The sequence below is a fragment of the Hemiscyllium ocellatum genome, chromosome 9, assembly GCF_020745735.1.
Source record: "Hemiscyllium ocellatum isolate sHemOce1 chromosome 9, sHemOce1.pat.X.cur, whole genome shotgun sequence".
Taxonomy (NCBI): Eukaryota; Metazoa; Chordata; class Chondrichthyes; order Orectolobiformes; family Hemiscylliidae; genus Hemiscyllium; species Hemiscyllium ocellatum.
In genome coordinates, this window is record NC_083409.1 from 66,324,939 (window position 1) to 66,343,996 (window position 19,058).

Genomic DNA, 19,058 nt, shown 5'->3' on the forward strand with positions numbered 1-19,058 from the left:
CATTCTCACAAATTCATTTACTAGGTGATGATATCGCATACTAATTTGTGTTTGTGTTTACATATGCTGTTTTTGGAATCACAGACAAGCAGAATTAACCTCATTAACAGCTGTTACAGTGGATGATTCGGGTCTCACTCACTTTGGCAGTTCAGGAGTTATTCAGAGATTCTTAGTTCAGCATTAGCTAAAAGAAGTTTATCCAGTTTCTCCCAGTTGCATTGCTGCTGATTTGACCTGTTTTTAAGCGATTGGAGATCTCATTTCATTTGATCTGTTCACACGGAGCTCTCAAGTGGAATTTCTCTGCTGTGTCCCTTCACTGCACACTTTATCACAGTGGAACTTGACCAAACGTTAGCAATACTAGCGCACACACTCAAACACATTAGCACACAGAGACACGGGGTTGCAGATGGTTTTTAACCTCCTTTCTTGTCTATGCCTGGAAATGTAAAACACACAAACATGCTTTTCACCCATAACAACCTTCCTTTCAACTCATATCATGTCTGCAGTCTGCAACACAATCCAGTTTTTTTAATGGCATCTTTCCCTTTGAAGTGTTGTCTAATGTTTTCTTGACAATCTATGTATCTATAAAGTTAAAAATCACATAACACCAGGTTATAGTCCAACAGGTTTAATTGGAAGCACACTAGCTTTCGGAGCGACGCTCCTTCATCAGGTGATAATGGAGGGCTCGATCGTAACACAGAATTTATAGCAAAAATTTACAGTGTGATGTAACTGAAGCACCATGGACTACTCTCAACTATATGTCTCATTCTTGGACACATGCATCTCCATCAAGGATGGACACCTCAGCACCACACTGTACCGTAAACCAACAGATAACCTCACAATGCTACACTTCTCCAGCTTCCACCCAAAACATATTAAAACAGCCATCCCCTATGGACAAGCCCTAAGCATACACCGGATCAGCTCAGAAGAGGAGGAACGTGATGGATACCTGGAAGTACTCAAGGATGCCCTCACAAGAACGGGGTACAATGCTCAACTCATCAACAGCCAGTTCCGACGTGCCACAGCAAGGAACTGTAATGACCTCCTCAGGAGACAGACACGTGCTGCAACTGACAGGGTACCCTCTATTGTTCAGTACTTCGCAGGGGCTGAAAAATTATGCCATGTTCTTCGTGACCTGCAACACATTATCAATGAGGATGAGCACCTCACCAAGACCTTCCCCACACCTCCAATACTTATCTTTAAACAACCACCAAACCTCAAACAGATCATTGTTCGTAGCAAACTGCCCAGCTCTCAGGACAACTCCATACAACCCTGTCACGGTGGACACTGCAAGACATGTCAGATTGTGGACATAGATACCACTATTACGCGTGGAGGCACCTCCCACCTTGTACATGGCAGGTACTCATGTGACTCAGCCAACGTTGTCTATCTTATATGTTGCAGGCAAGGATGCCCGGAGGCACGGTACATTGGGGAAACCGAGCAAAGGCTACGACAACAGATGTATGGGCACCACACAACAATCAGCAGACAGGAGGGTTCCTCCCAGTTGGGGAACACTTCGGTGGTCCAGGACATTCAGTCTCAGACCTTTGGGTGACCATCCTCCAAGGTGGACTTCGGGACAGGCAGCAGAGGAAAGTGGCCGAGCAGAGGCTGATAGCTACGTTCGTTACCCATAGGGAGGGCCTCAACCGGGACCTTGGGTTCATGTCACATTACAGGTGATCACCATTGCACTACACACACACACAGATATTCCTACACACACACACTCTCACATACACACGGACACAAGTACACACAGACACACACACAGGCACCCACACACACCTTTCTAGACACACACACTCCCACACTCACATATGCACCCCCTCACAGACTAAAGACACTCTGCACTCACTACACACACACATACACAGACACACAGACACACTTTCTCACACTCACAACCCCCACCCCAGACAGACACACACACCCAGACAAAGACCCATATGCACACATATATTTTGTGGGGTGAATTTGTACTTGCAGAGTTACATTGCACTTTGTTCAAAAACTGCATAAATTTATGTAAAACTCTGTTATCTCACTTTTTAGATTAGAATCAATCTAACCATCATGGCATAGACAGAGAACACAGGGGGCGAACACCTTCAACATATTGTCTGCTATCACCATTGTTAACAGCTAACCCGAGAATGCAACTTTAAAAAAAAGGTTTTGTGATTTACACATGAAAGAAGTGAAATTATCACTGTATTCTAACAAATGAAAGGCTTAACAGACAATCAATTTTTCAATGTATAATTTCAGTTACATCACACTATAAATTTTTGCTATAAATTCTGTGTTATGATCGAGCCCTACACTATCACCTGATGAAGGAGTGTTGCTCCGAAAGCTAGTGTGCTTCCAATTAAACCTGTTGGACTATAACTTGGTGTTGTGTGATTTTTAACTTTGTACATCCCAGTCCAACACCGGCATCTCCAAATCATGTATCTATATGCCATCATTCCTCTCAGGGGTTTTATTGAATTTACATCCACAGCCATCTTTTGGCTTGTAAGTATTTCTTTTGAAAAACACACGTAAACAATAACTGACATATACCTCTGCATATAAAACGCATGTCTTCCACAGAATGGCCTGGTCTCAGCTAATATGTTTCTATTATACATGTACAATGTTGTAATATTTTAACCAACAGTTACAAGTCTATTCACAGTATCTCAGATCACAATCTGAAATTTAAATTTAATAATCAACTGTGTTAATGATAATCCCTAATACTTACATTTCACCATGTATTGTACTTACACATCTAATTGCAGGGAATTCGTAAACTCAGGTTTGAAGAGTTCTTGGATTTTTTGATTTACTTAGCTGAGTATCCATTTTGGTTTAAACAGATTTGAAACTATTCTCCATCCTTTACAGTTTCCCTCTTCATCCATATCATTCTTGCAGCCTTTTCTTCCACTCCACACCTCTACTATCCTGCATTAACCCTCACACTCTTACAGCCCCTTCTCCTATCTCCCCTTAGAGCGTCTTTTCTCCTTACTTAATCCTTCTTCTCTCTCCCCAAACACTTGTTCAACTGTCTGATTCTCCCATCCTGAACGCTTCTGGACTATGCCACAACTGAGGGGTGTACACCCAGGAAAAGGCCTTTCCAGCCTTGGAAAAGGACCATGCAGCATCCTTGCCAATGGTCTTTCCTGCTCTTAGCAGCATCCCAAACTTCCACCCTCACCCCAGCTCTCAACCACTGGTCCTGGCTGCTGTCTCTCAGCCTCTGGTCTTCCCAGTGATGCTGTCCAATCTCCTCACATTGTTCCTTTTCCAGGATTGCTGCTAATAGACTCACTACTGAAGCTTTCAGAATGAGAGAAAACCAGCCTTTGATTGGAGAGCAGCTCCTCACCATTTCCTTCTATTCTATTTACTGTGTGAGACCTTATCTTTAATTAGTCACCTTCATGAGTCAATTTCCATGACCAACTTTGAGACTTCTGGGGAAGGAATCACCTGCTGTCCATACATATTGTGACCTAGTACAAAGGAAGATGATTATGTTTGTTGGAGGTCAGTCATCTCAGTCCCAGGACATCTCTGGAGGAGTTCCTCAAGGTAGAGTTCTAGATCTAACCATTTCAGCTGCTTCACTAATGGCCTTTCCTCTATCACAAGGTCAGAAGTGGGGATGTTCACCAATGTGTGCACAATTCTCAGCACTCCTCAGATACTGAACCAAACATGTTCATATGCAGCAAGACTTGAATGAATATCCAGGCTTGAGCTAATAATTGTCAAGTAGCAATCATGCACACAAGTACCAGTGAATTATTACCTCCAACAAGAAAGAACCTAACTATCATCCTTGAATGTACAGCTGCATTACTATCGATGAATCCCCCCACGATCATAATCTTGGTGTGTTATTATTGTACAGAAATTGAACTGAAGCAACCTTGCAAATACTATGGTTACAAAAGTAGATCAGAGACTAGAGACACTAGAAACTGTCTCTTCTATGCTATTTGCCAGACTGAAGTGTCTGATGGAACACTCCCTAAAAGCCTGAATGAGTGCAGCTCCAACAACATTCAAGAAGCAGGACAGCACCCAGCTGAAAGCAGCCCATTGGCATGCCAATATTTACATCCTCACCCCCAAACGAATAGTGTCATCATGAACCACACAGTAGCAGCAATGCATACCATCTATAAGGAACATGGCAGGAAACCACTAAGGATCCTTTGACTACAGCTTTCAAATCCATGGCCCCAGCCACCTGGATGGACAATGGCATGGGTAGGTTCAGCTCCAACAACACTTGAGAAGTTTAACGTCATCCAATGAAAAGTCACTCACTTGATTGGCACCCATTCACCAACTTGAACATTAATTTCTCTTCACCACTGATGCACAGTGGTAGCAGCGTGTACAATCTACAAGATGCACTACGGCGACTCATTAAGACTCCTTTGACAGCATCTCCCAAACCTGTGACCTGTATGACAGCAGATGTATGGGGAAAAACACCACCTACAATTCCCCCTCCTGAAAATATTTTACATTTACTATGTTTAAAACCTTTGCATTTTTGTTATAAATAGTTAGTTTTATTTATCCTTCATTTTATTTTGTCTTCATTTCTTTTGTTAATAAATATGTTTTATCGTTAAATCAAAATCTATGATATTGTGTGTTTATGTTTCAGCATGATTGCCCTTTGTTGAAACTAAAACAAATCAAACTTTTATCTAACAGGACAAGTTTCAGTCTGGAATCTGACATGCTCAGTAATACATGCTCAGCTGGCATCATAATATTATGGAATAATTTATGATTCTTTCATTTTTAATCCAATATTCAGTTATTAAACTGTCAACTTAATTGGAGCTCAGCAAAGAATTGAATAATAAATGTCACTGTCAATTATTTATCATAAGGCTCTGGACAGCAGCAGTAAGTGTATTGAAATGTGAGATCAAGAAAAATCCGCTGGCACAACTATGACCATTCTAATGCAATACGTGGAGAAATAATGTGCATTATAGTTTCTTCTGCTGGAATTTTAGGACATTCTCCACTGTGTTCTTTCCCAATTCAGGTTAGAATGCAGGAGAGAACTTATATTTGATAATTATGTGATAAAAATGAAAAAAAAGAATAGCTGAAATACAACAGGGGAATGAAAAAATAAAGAAACAAATCAGAAAGTGAACAAGTGAAAAAGAGAAAATGGTAAGAGAAAAGGCAAACAAGGAATACAGGTTAAATAGAAGGGAGAAAATAGGAAGACAGAAAATTTTAAGGAATGGCAGGAATGAAAAATTGTGGGGATACTTAGAATCATTGAATGATGTTTACACAGAAGTGGTTTATTCAGATTATCACATCTGTGTTGGATTCTGAAGGAGTAATTCAGCTTGATCCTGTCCATTCCCAGTAATGTTGTATTTTTTCCTCTTTAGCCAGTAATCCAATTCCCCTTTGAATGCTTAAGTCTTAACTCTGAACCTAACTGCCTCGCTACACTCTGAAACAGAGCATTCTAGACCCTAACCGCTTACCTCATTTAAAAAAAAATCCTCGTCACCATTAGTTGTCTTGTCAATCATCTTAAACTGGTGCCCTTTGTTTCACAACCCTGATGTCAGTGTGGACAACATCCTAATTCTCCAGTCCTTTCATGATTTTGAATGCTTGTGTCCATGGTCACAGCCTAAGTAGGGCAATCGCAGCTCTTCCAAACCATCCACATAAGTGAAATCTTTCATTTTTGCGACCAAATTTGTCACTCTTTCTAATGACTTCCCTTATAGTTTTGCATCCTTTCTAAAGAACAGTGCCCACAATTCATTGGTTGAAGCCAAACCAATGTTTTATAAAGATCTATCGTATTTCCTTTGTTTTGGAACCAATGCCTAGATTTATAATACCCAGATTTCTGTTTGTCTTTTTAATCACTTTCTCAAGTTGCTCTACCACCCTCAGCCATTATGTGCATACATCCCCAGTTCCCTTTGTTCTTGCACAATCTGCCCTTACCATCTAAAATTGTGCCTTTTACTTTACTTCATGTTCTCCACCTATAAAATTACAAAGTTACAAATCACACAACACCAGGTTATAGTCCAACAGGTTTAATTGGAAGCATACTAGCTTTTGGAGCGTCATCCCGAATGCTAGTGTGCTTCCAATTAAATCTGTTGGACTATAACCTGGTGTTGTGTGATTTTCAACTTTGTACACCCCAGTCCAACACCGGCATCTCCAAATCATGTATAAAATTACACCACTTCTCATTTGTCTACATAAAATTCAAATGCTATATGACTTCCCATTCTAAAAATTTATCTAGATCCCTTGGAAATTTATCACTATTCGCCTTACAGTCTACAATACTTTCAAGTTTAGTATTTCCTGTAAATTTTTAAAACTATGCTCTGCACACCTAAGTCATTGACATACATCAAAAAAGCAGTGTTCCTTGTATTAACCCCCAGGAACCCCACTTGCTTCCATCTGCAAAGTAATTAGTCAACATGACTCTCTGTTTCTGGTCATTTGGTCAACTCTGTATCTGTGTCCCATTGTCTTTTTTATTGAAAGTTCTTCAGCTTTAGTAACAAGCATATGGTGTGGCCTGTAATCAAATGCATTTTGGAAGTTCATACACATCACATCAATATAATTTCCCTCATCAACAAGTTAACTTACCTCATCAAGCTAGTTAAACAGGATCCATTTTTTAAAAACTATACTGACTTCTCAGAAATAATTTGTATTCATCCAGTTGACTGATCTGTTGACTCTCTTATAGATCAAGATCTTACCTAATAGCCTTGAAGATGTTCATTGGCCTAGTCTCTGTTGCTGACTGTGGCAGAAAATTTCAAAGATTAAAGATCCTCAGGGCTTTTTTGTCACCTCCATCTTAAGTGAAAAACCCCTTATTTTGAAAATGTGCCCCCAAGTTCTATATTCGTTGATGGGAGGAAGTACCAGCTCAGCATTTGTCGTTTTAAAGTCCCTGGGAATCTTGCATGATTCAATAAGATTAACCCTTATTCATCTAAACTCCAATAATTATAGGATAAACCTGCCCAACTTTCCACCATAAGACAAGGCCTTCCTTTCAGGAATCAACTTAGTGCACCTTCCCTGAACTACAATCAATTCAAAGACATCCCTCCTTAAGCAAATAGAGATTTTCAAAAAGGAATTGTCAAAAAGGAATATGAACTAATTCATATTAGTTCATGAATTGAAGAAGAGGCACAATAACAAGAGAAGAATGAAAGAAATAATTGAGAATTGAAACAGATAGCTTCAAGCAAAATATTTCAGAAGTCATGCTCATGAGCTAATTTTTACAATTTTTGAGAGAATACACTTGTAACTTATTAATTTTATTTTGGTATTTATAGTTCATTCAGGGTCTATGGGCTTGCTTACTATTTCAGCATTTATTGCCCATCCCTTTTGGATGTGAGCTGCCTTCTTGAGATGCCGCAATTCATTGAACATGGAAACACTCAGTTACACATTCTTTCATCCTTTGATGAGATGGAGGAAGGCATCACTGGCAACGTTTCCCATCCTTGACCATTTTTAAGCAGTCTTTCAGATGTAAGTACATTCAGGAGCAAATTGATGCATTTTACTTTTGTTGGTGTTTGCATTTTGCAGAAAGGATAATTTTTCAAACTCTTTCTTGGGTGTCAAACAATCAACCTACATCAAAGAATCAACTGACTCACAGCAATTGGGATACTTCCTCCCATCGACAAATATAGAACTTGGGGGAACATTTTCAAAATAAGGGGTTTTTCACTTAAGCTGGAGGTGACAAAAAAACCCTGAGGATCTTTAATCTTTGAAATTTTCTGCCACAGACAGGAGATTAAAATATTTCACTTTCCTCTGGAAGACTTCAGTTTCATTTTGATGGATTGTTTGATGCGTTATAGTGCAGATTGACAGACACTGATATCTACAGTAATTAAATGCAGAGTGCAGAGCGTGGATTACAGTATTGTACACGGAACATATTTGTTAGAACCTGCAGTATTGCTTACTCCAATAGGTGGTAGTCTAGAGTGTTTTTTTTTCGCCCCATGTTAAGCAATCACTCTATGACAAATGACAGCTGCTATTTTATGGTTTGAGTATTTCAGCTCTCAATGAATACAATCTGTGCAGTGGATTCCCGCAAATCCAATACCACTTCTCCTCATAATGAAATTTCTAGCATCCAAAATAAGGCTATAAAAATGTTCTCAGCCTGCAAAACTTTTATTCGTGTTTTGTGTCTTTTAATATCTTGTTAAAGTTTTTACTCACTTGACTCAAGGTCTCCCAAAGATCTGAACTTCTCAGTAACATTTGTACTGTGAGCTGTGACTCCATGAGCTTAATTTGGGTTTGATGTATATTTTATTTTGCAGGATACATCAGTTCTGCTATTGGGACATTTTTCTTTGGCAAGTAGCTTCCTGCTGAGAGGCTTTTCTTTAAATAATTTTGAAAAAAGGCCAAATTTCAAAAGCTGCTTTATGTTTTAATTTAATGGGTGAATGTACACATACTTATGTGTTTGTATTAAATTGACAAAGAGAGAGAAAAAGATTATATTCAGAGACAAAGCTATCAAAGGCTTGGGGCAGGTAGCTGGTAACTGTCACAGCTCAATCAAAGCTGGGAAGCCATTTCTAACATGGAATTATTTATTCACCCCAACATTACTTTGATCTTCAAAATTAGATATAAGTTGCAGTTGAAGTAAATTTACTATTTTTACCTGTTTTTAATAAACATAAACATAAAAATAAACATTGGTAAGACTTCCCTTCCATTGAAATGACCGAATCTATTATGTGCCAGGGAATAGATGATTGGGAACCCCTGGACTGGTCATGAAAAATTGTTTTTACTATATTTGTTTATGACAGGTTGAGTAAACACTGAAAGCCATTAGCATGTTTTCATTTCCAAATAGTCAAGGATTTATTTAGCTAAGGAAATGCAGAGCTTGGAAGTGTTTAGGGCATTTCAGAATAAACTTGACTAGCATTAGAAGAAAATATAGTTTCTCTCTGAGAAAACAATACAGGATAGTTCAGGAAAAACACAATTACCTATGTAGAAAAGTTAATTTTGCAACTTCCAGACCAGGGGTGTATGTTTAGAATCTGCAGGTTATTAAAAGCTGAGAAAATGTAACCATGTTTTTTTCAATATTGTGCAAGAAGACAATCCACAGAACAGAAACAGGGCTAATGTAGTAGAACTTAGTTTTGATATGGGAAGCAATTTCTCTGGATGTGAGGCTCTGTAATGGATCGTGTTGGGAAATGGGTTGAAAATTTTTTTGGAAGAAAGGTGTAATTAATTCTATTCTATAAATATATTGTTCTTTTTTGTTTCGTCTCCTGTTAAAACTTCTGTTTCATTGTTAAAGAAATCTGTAGTTATTTCAATGAGCGACCAGCAAGTTAACTAAAATTTTTTAAAAATGCCAGATTTCATTCTGGGATCTGACTTGTCCAGTGGTACCATCATCTGAGATCATAAGACCACCCTTAGGCTGCAGAGTAGCAACTCTTCTTGTTGGCACTGCTTTCCAAATCAGCACTTCCTCCTGAGTGACAGGCAGAAGCCCCACCCCTAGGTTATGAATGACCACAGAGCCACCCCACCTCCACCAACATTAGTCGTAATGCATTCCCTCATTACTATTTTGCTGGTGGGTGTCTCAAAAGATTCTGCTCATTGTTTTCTTTATTAAGTAAGAAAACAATAACTCATTGGTTAATTTCATAATGCTATTGTTTATATGCTTAAAATCTTATTATGGACACTTATAAGCATTGAAGTTGAGAGAAAAAAGAGAATGCATTTTTTTTCAGTGATTTAACTGGTTCATCAAATTGCTACAGGAAAATACTCCTGCAGGATTCTCCTATTATAAAATGGAGACATTAAAGGTGTTAATCAAAAATCATGATGTACAGCAAAACATGAATGAGAGGGGGAAGCATCTTCCAAGTGTAAGACTTTTTCCTCTAGTGCAGAGCCATATTAATTGTACGCAGGGTAATACAGGTCCTACCAGGAAGAAGTATATTCACAAATATATCTCTGGAGCAAGATGGAGTCAAGTAACAAATGCAATCATCCAGAAGATGTTGTGAAGCTGGGATAATTCTATATTATAGATGAACACAATCAAGTAGGTTTCACAAAGGAATTCCTTGTAAAGTAAAAAAAAGCATCATTATCTTGAAGACTGAAGACGGGGACAGAAATGATGAAGAGCTGGGGGTTTAACTGTCTTGTGAATCTATCACTCAGTTATTCAGAGCTGGTAATTCTTAATGCCCCCAATCGCTTTCAGCATATTAGGTGTGGTTAGCTCTGCAGATGCCCAAAAGACCCCAAGGACATATTTCCAACCAAACTATTTGATGCACAAGTAACATGGGAAATTGGACACAATATTAGTCATTGGCAAATTGGCAGTCAACAGTTTGAAAACAAGTGAAGGGAGTATGGAAGCAATTTATCCATTTAATTATTAGTACAATTGCTGCCTAATTTATTTTGTGATTCTATTGGCTTTTTCCAGCATAAGCATTGTTTCAAATAATGTGCATTTAATGAATCCCACAGGCTGCACATTCCACTTACAACAGAGGTAGAGGTCAAGTGACTACAGCAGGCCAGCTAGTCAACTACAATGCAATTGCATTTCTCCAAACATACCTCTCCGAAAAATATGCACTATCATTTGCAGTTCCAAATTATGCAAATTACACAGTATAAATGGCCATGAAAAAAATTATTATTCATTACTAAACAATTTATTAACTCCAGTAGCATTTGTACTATACAAATGCCTATCTCCAATAAGAGACAACCACACATCCCCCCATGGCATTCAATGCTATTACCACCAATGAATCCACTACTACCTATATCCTGGGAGTTACACCATTGACCTGAAATTCAACTGGACTGGCTATATACATACAGCGGCTACAAGAGAAGCTAGGACTCCTCCAATAAGTAACTCAACTTCTGACTCTCCAAAGCCTGTCCACTATCTACATGGTAACATTCAGGAGAATATTTCTCACTTTCTTGAATGAGTGCAGCTCCAACAACACTCTAGAAGCTGACATCATCCAGGACAAAGCAGCCCGCTTAATTGGCACCACATCCACAAGCATCCACTCCCTCCACCAGCAAAGCACAGCAACAGCAGTGTATACTATCTATGAGATGCATTTCAGAAATTCACCAAAGATCCTTCGACAGGACCTTCCAAACCCACAACCGTTTCCACCTAAAAGGCAAGAGCAGCAGATCACCTGCAAGTTCCTCTCCAATCCACTCACCATTTCAACTTTCAAATATATTATTTTTTTTTCAATGTCGCTGGCTGAAAATCCTGGAATTCCCTCTGTGGGGGCATTGTGAATCCCCCTACATCATGTGAACTGCAGCAGTTCAAGAAGGCAGCTCACCACTACCTTCTCAAGGGCAACGAAGGATGGGCAATAAATACGGGCCAACTAATGACACCCACGAGTTAATAAAAAAACTCACAGCTTTTCCAAATATTGCCATGGGACCCATTAAATCAACTGTTAAATGTTTCATCCAAACATGGTTCCACATTAATGTAGCATCTCTTCAAATATCTTCAAAGCAGTAGTAAGACATTGAACCAACAAATTTCAGACACTATTTGTTGATGTAAGTACACATGATCAGATCATTGAGCTGAATTTTTCAGGAGTGATTTCATTACAAGTACCAGTTATGGATTAGCAACAATATTTACCACAGCAGCAGCTTCTGCCACAGGAATGACACACCCCAGAGAAAGAACATCAGCCTAGGATTGAGTTAGTACCAAAAGTTACACATCCAAGTAACATTAAAAGACTTCTATGACTTAAAGACAATGTTTGAAATTTATGCACGGACTGTTGAAAGTGAAGCCAACTTTGCTTTGAGTGCCAGCATTTATTGGCCCATAGTTGGTCTTGAGATGGTGAGCTGCCTTCTTGAACCATACATCTTTGTGGTATAGATACATCCATATGCTATTAACTCAATAACAATAACACTGCAGCTTGTATTGAGCTTCACTGGAGTATTGCAACAGAGGCCTGAGAAAGAAATGGTAATGGTAAAAATGATAATATGGCAGTTTCTGTCTGTAAAAATGACCCCAAACTTCCACTTGTGTGCTACTCCAATACACCACTATGTCAGGTAGCATGGTGGCTCAGTGGTTAGCACTGCTGTCTAGCTCTTTGAAAGTGGAGTCGCAGGTAGATAGGATAGTGAAGAAGGCATTTGGTATGCTTTCCTTTATTGGTCAGAGTATTGAGTACAGGAGTTGGGAGGTCATGTTGTGGCTATACAGGACATTGGTTAGGCCACTGTTGGAATATTGCATGCAATTCTGGTCTCCGTCCTATCAGAAAGATGTGAAACTTGAAAGGGTTCAGAAAAGATTTACAAGGATGTTGCCAGGGTTGGAGGATTTGAGCTACAGGGAGAGGCTGAACAGGCTGGGGCTGTTTTCCCTGGAGTGTCGGAGGCTGAGGGGTGACCTTATAGAGGTTTACAAAATTATGAGTGGCATGGATAGGATAGGATAGGATAAATAGACAGTCTTTTCCCTGGGGTTGGGGAGTTCAGAACTAGAGGGCATAGGTTTAGGGTGAAAGAGGGCATAGGTTTAGGGGAAAGATATAAAAGAGACCTAAGGGGCAACTTTTTCATGCAGATCGTGGTGCATGTATGGATTGAGCTGCCAGAGGATGTGGTGGAGACTGGTACAATTGCAACATTTAAAAGGCATATATGAATAGGAAGGGTTTGGAGGGATATGGGCCAGGTGCTGGCAGGTGGGACTAGATTAGGTTGGGATATCTGGTCGGCATGGATGGGTTGAACCGAAGGGTCTGTTTCCATGCTGTATATCTCTATGATAGTGCCAGGGACCTGGGTTTGATTCCAGCCTTGGCTGACTTGTGGAGTTTGCATGTTCTCTGTGTGTCTATATGGGTTTCTTCCCACAATCCAAGCATATGCAGGTTAGGTGAATTGGCCAGGCTAAATTGCCCATACTGTTCAGGGATGTGTAGGTTAGATGTATTAGTCAGGGGGAAATATAGGGTAGGAGAATGGGTGTGTTACTCTTTGGAGGCTGGGTGTGGACTTGTTGGGCCCAAGGGCATGTTTCCAAACTATAGGGATTCTATATTCCCTCAATGCAAGCTGGAGAAGTTACGCATCATCTTCCACCTAGGTACGTTCCAACTCTCAGAATTTGACACTAAGTTTAACAATTTCAGAACTGGAACATTTTTTAATCCACCCCCACATCCCCAGACCTGTTCGGAAGGGTACGCCCTGCAAAGTCGACACATTTTCAACTGCTCAAATTTCTTGTTAGTACTGATTCACCATTTATCTCCTTCTTGGCTTATCACCAATCCTTTAGTTTGCCTCTCCTTTTTGTCTTTCACTGTCTCAGCAACACCTCCATGTATTCTGCCCACTCCTTACCACTCTCACCCCCAAACCTCACTAACTCCTCATCAGCATAAATACCACCATTTCCCAGCTGCTTTCACTGTCTAATGGTCACTGGACTCCATTTATCTCTTTACAGATGCTGCCAGACCTGCTGTGTTTCTCTGGCATTTTCTACTTTTGTTTCAGATCTTCAATGTCTGTGGTTTTAATTTAACTTACAAAGTACCTCTGGCTGCAAAGCATTTTGGGATATTTGGAACATATGAGCAGTTTCCTAAATTATACTTGAAAGATTTTGTGGTTTGGTGGATAGAGTTCCTGTCCCCATGCCAGATGTCCAGATTCAATTCCCACTCCAGGACTTAATGGCCAGGGAAGGAGTATTAATAACATTCCCAAACAAGTTCATGAGAAAGTTATAAATCTCTTCAACATTTGTCAGTGGCAGTAGGAGAGATTACTATCGTCTATATGATAGAAAGAGCTGGACCCTTTACCATCACTACTGTACCTTCAGGCTACAACATGCATGGAAAATGCTCAAAATGCTTGGCAGGTTGCTTTGGTTGGCCAGATAGCTGGTGTGGATCAGATTAGTGCCAATAGCACAGAGTTTGATCCCTATTCCAGATGGTGTGAACTCAGGACCTACCTCCTTACCCTACCCACGGTGAAAATTGTGGTGCTATGGATCAGACATGCCTTCAGGCAGAGAACTTATAAAGAAGAAATAAAACTTTCACATAATAATTTGAAAGTCAGATTTTATGAATACGATGGAATGGGCTCTCTTTAAAAGAATTACTACAGCGAAAATAATTGGTCAACAAAGCAATGTTTATTGCATATATTTGTAGTCATATGAATAAGGGTGGACCTGGTTTGCTAATTTTTGCTCCAATGCAATCCAATATTAACCAATGTGATATGATCTAATTGATATTATGAAAACACAGCTACAGGGTGCAGACTGGAAATTGAATATTCCAAGACATTCCTCATTTACGAAAAACAGGCAAAATGGGAAAGGAGGTATGCTGCGTTGATAGTAAGTGATGGGATCAATACATTAGTAAGAGTTGATCTCAAATCAGCATACAATATGTGAAATCTGTCTGGATAGAAATAAGAAGTAACAAGGGGCAGCAAGAATTGGTTGGAGTTTTTTGTAGGCCACCAAACAGTAATTTTAGTATGGAGCATGATATTAATCAGGATATTAGAAAAGAATGTAGCCTGGTATTTCAGTAATCATGAATAACTTTAATCCACATGTACACTGAGTAAGTCTAATGAACACTATTGCTATGAAAGTGAGTTTCTGGAGAATGCTACATATGATTTTATTCTTACAGAGCATGTTAAGGAACCAACAAGAATGGGCTATTCTGGATCTACTATCATGTAACAAAATATAGCTAGTTAATCTTGATATAAAAGAATCTTTGGGAGTGAGTGACCATAATATATAGAATTTTACATTATTACAGAAAGTCAATTCATTCAATTTTAAACAGAATAGTTCGCATGACCATGGGTCAGAACCCCAAAGTATTGCGTACATTTATAATTTGAAATAGCAAATGTGCTTTTTTTAAAGAGAGGGCACATATGAAAAAAGGCAGCTACAGATATATATTAAGTGGCTGTCTGAAGTGAGACATGCACAGAACCCGCACAACTCTGAATGAAATTTCAAACACCAGCCTTCTAAAGGAAAAAAAGAGGTGAGTCAAAAAAAAGACTGAATTATAATCTTTGCTGACTATAAATATAGCAAGGGGCTGACGACCTCTTGTAAAACAGCAAGCAACAATCGATGGATTATGACCCAACTGCAAACACATTTTCTATTTTTCACCTTGAAGAATACACAAGATTTGGTTAAAAAGCAATTTGAAACTCTACTGAAAGTATTAGCGGAACTGAACGTTCTCGTGTTTGAGTGTTAACATGCAGTGAAGGTTATAGTCAAAGAATAATATTGATCTTGCCCAGCGCACATTCTGTGTGGTGTAACCTGTATGCCTTACTCTGTCCAAGTTCTATTTCACCCTGTGATCAGTATGTCCTTGCTTACCATGATCTGCCTGTGCATGCTCGCATACAAAACTTCTCACTGTACATGCACACATGTGACATTAAATCAAATCAATGAATATCAATGATCCCCTTGTTACTCCTGTGTTGCAGATAAAAACTGGATCACCCTCAGTGCTAGAAATCATCTACCTTTACTGCCAAGCAAAGGGAAAACAGGACAGCATAAAGATTCTCTCTTATCCTGAATTCTGGAATTCAATCATAGTTGGAAGGAATCAGAACTACAGAATCTCAACTAATCTGCAAAACTAAGGATTGTGAAACTCGCTGTTCAACGTGAATGTCAGCATTGCCAGTACCCTCCAATGCACCAGTCACAATATTCAACCATCTGCTCTTTGTCAACAATTCAGGGACTGATCGCTACATCTGTTTTTTAAACTTTTATCTTTTTGGCCTCATTCTTATTTCTAATATGTGCATGTGAGTTGTGTTATTAATTCTTCCCATGTTTAATAATGAGTGAAATCGTTGCTAACTGAAGATAGTCTGCTTGACTTAGCTCCTTTAAAAACATCAGTAAAGTTTGGTCTGGGAGAAAGGTATCCACAAGGAAAGAGATCTTTCATAAAATAACATTGTTGCAAACAACCAGGGTGGGGAGGAGGGGTGCTGGAAAGTGAAAAAAAGGAAACCCTATTGCTAATCCTAATTCTAACCACACCAGGTAATTAGGCTGCTGTTTTTGCTCCCATTACCTTGGGAAGAATATTATGAGTATTGAGGGAGTGCAGCAAAAGGTCAGGCGTGTTCTGGAATGGTGGGATCAGCCTATGAAAAGACATTGGAAAAACTAGGTCTGCATTCTCTTGTTTTGGAGAATGAAAGGGTGATTTCATTGAAACTTACAAAGCACTTTAAGGGACAATTAAATGGGTGCAGAGTCCTTTTGTACATTTAAGGTTGAGTTAGATAAATTTGTGATCAGTTGAGGAATCAAGGTTTATCGGGAAAATGAAGTAAAGTGGATATGAGGAATATTAGATCAGCCATGATCTTACTGAATTGTGGAGTAGGCTAATGGGGACAGTATGGCTTACTCCTGCTCCTAGTTTTGAATGGTGTTATGGATTGTGATGAAATGTGAAACACATATTCTATTTGGAATTGGTTTTCAAAATAGGGGCAGCTGGTTGCAGGTCAGTTCTGCAAAGGCTGTTTTTTTTCTAAAATGCATGTCAGAAAGGCTTTTGGCCTATGACATAAATACATTAGTTCCAAGTAAGCAAGTAATTGCAAAAAACTGCCTGAGAGAATCCTGTAATGTTAATGGATAGAAATACTGTTGAGCTTATGATAAGTAAAGTAAACACATCAAGACAATTAGTTTGGTTTTAAATTCAGAGCAGAAGACTCAGTTTTAGTTCTGAAGAACCTAGAGTTCGGTTCAGAAAACAAAAGTTTCTCCTTGTATAACTGTCTTCTACATACATATTTTCATTAATTTATCTATTTTCATTTTATAATAAACTTACGTTTTGAACTCAAAGAACACCAGCAGCCTCATATAAAAATATTTCAGTGACTAACCATTCCACTAACCAACTGCAAAAATTAAACATACAATCTAACAAGCCAGGTATCATTCTGGGATCTGACCTGTCCAGTATCACCATCAGCTGAGATTAAGCAAGATAGATGGGTAGATGTCCTTTGTCATTGTAGAACCAGACAACACAATTTCATCATAAGGTTGGAAAACATTCAAGACCAAGATGAGGTGAAAATTTTATACCTACAGGGTTGTGAATCTTTGGATTTTTCAACCCCAGAGGTCTGTGAAAGCTCAGCCATTAAGTACATTTAAATGTGACATATTTTTGAATACCAATGACATAAGGGAATGTGGGGATATAATTGGAAAAAGGTACTGAAATGGATGATCAGCCTTTATCCTATCGAATGGCAGAGCATGATAGACTGGCTGAGTAGCCTATTCTGGTTGTTACTAACTGCAAATTTATCGTTAATTGCCATGACGGGTTAAAAAAGATAAGTGACTGACAGTAAAGTATACTGTGTGTTAAACAGGTCATTGGCTTTTCAAAATATTACTGCATAAACTAAGAGGTTAATCAGGTAAATATATTATAATATTTAATCTATCCCAGATTAAGTTTAAGAAAGAAAGATAATAAAAATAAAAAAGCTGTTTTGGAATAAATTAGTTGAGAAAATTAAAAGTTCATTCATTCAAAAGGTTTCTAAACGTTGCATCTTTAGAAATAAATTTAGAAGTAAATGCCACAACATTGATGCAATTTCAATCTCCTTTGTTAAATTGATGTAAGTTTTAAAATCATTTTCAGCTTTTAAGCAGTTTCTGCCCTGGCTCATTTCAGTGAAACAGATGTCAAGCAAGTCTTGTGAAGAGTGCTCAGTAAATTCATTACATTCCACAGTCTCAAACTAAACACATTTTCAAACTCGCTATCCTGACAAGTATTTGTGCAACTAAATTCACATTAGTTTTTACCACAAAGCAATTTTCTGACAAAAACTCTGAAGAGAAACTATGATTGTTTGTTAATTTGTAATGTCAGTTGACCTGGCAATAAAATACACAGATCTGGCTATAATTAATCCAGCTGAATACAATTGATTGTCCATAAGATTTCCATAATTTAGAACTTATGTTGTTTAACAACGTTTTCTGATCTGCTGACACAAACTAAAACAGCATTTACAAGAATGAGGTGGTATTAATTTACAAAAAGATTAAAATTCATCCGAAAAAACAAACGTACAGTGATATCAAAATCCACAGTCTGATTATTACTGAACCCCAGCCAAATTATTTTAAAGCCTGTCAGAGCAACAAATGGATAAGTGTTGAATCATTTCAAATAGTTCATGGCATTATTTGCCATGTGTGTTATATTCATTCACTGAACTCGACACCAGCTTTTAATACATCAAAGTTGTTTTGGAATGAGCAGAGAATATAACAAATCATTGCCAAGAGGAATGTTGAAGACATACCTGTGGTGTACTTCCTTGTGGTTTCCTATTATTGTTCCAAACTGCAAAAAAAGGAATAGTTCTAGCAACTTTAGTAGGCCTCCTTAACAATATCCTTTATTTTCTTTCTTCTGATATAATCAAGTGCGTTTTAACAGGAAGGCCCTTAGAAATGCCTCTCAGTACATAATTTTGAGGGCAAGAGGAAAGAGTGCTAAAACAAGGATTTTTTTGTGTGTAATACTCCTTGCAGAATTCCCACACACAGATGTTACTGATTCTATGGGATGGAAATTCCCAACTCCCCAAATGGATTCCGAGTCAGAAAATAGAAAAAGGCATTGGTTGCTATTAGATACGCATTCTAGACTACAAAAAGTGTGTGCAGTAATGAATCTGTGGCCTGGATT

General features: G+C 38.6%; 1 protein-coding gene across 3 annotated transcripts in view; it reads right to left on the reverse strand.

Moving 5' to 3' along the window:
* frem1b (Fras1 related extracellular matrix 1b) overlaps positions 1-18,769 on the reverse strand; it is a 192,311-nt gene extending 173,542 nt beyond the window's left edge. For all 3 annotated transcript variants that reach the window (XM_060830422.1, XM_060830423.1, XM_060830424.1), the window contains exon 1: positions 18,670-18,769. The gene's annotated coding sequence lies outside the window, so the exon portion shown is untranslated. The remainder of the gene's footprint in view (positions 1-18,669) is intronic.
* Positions 18,770-19,058: the final 289 nt, after the last annotated feature.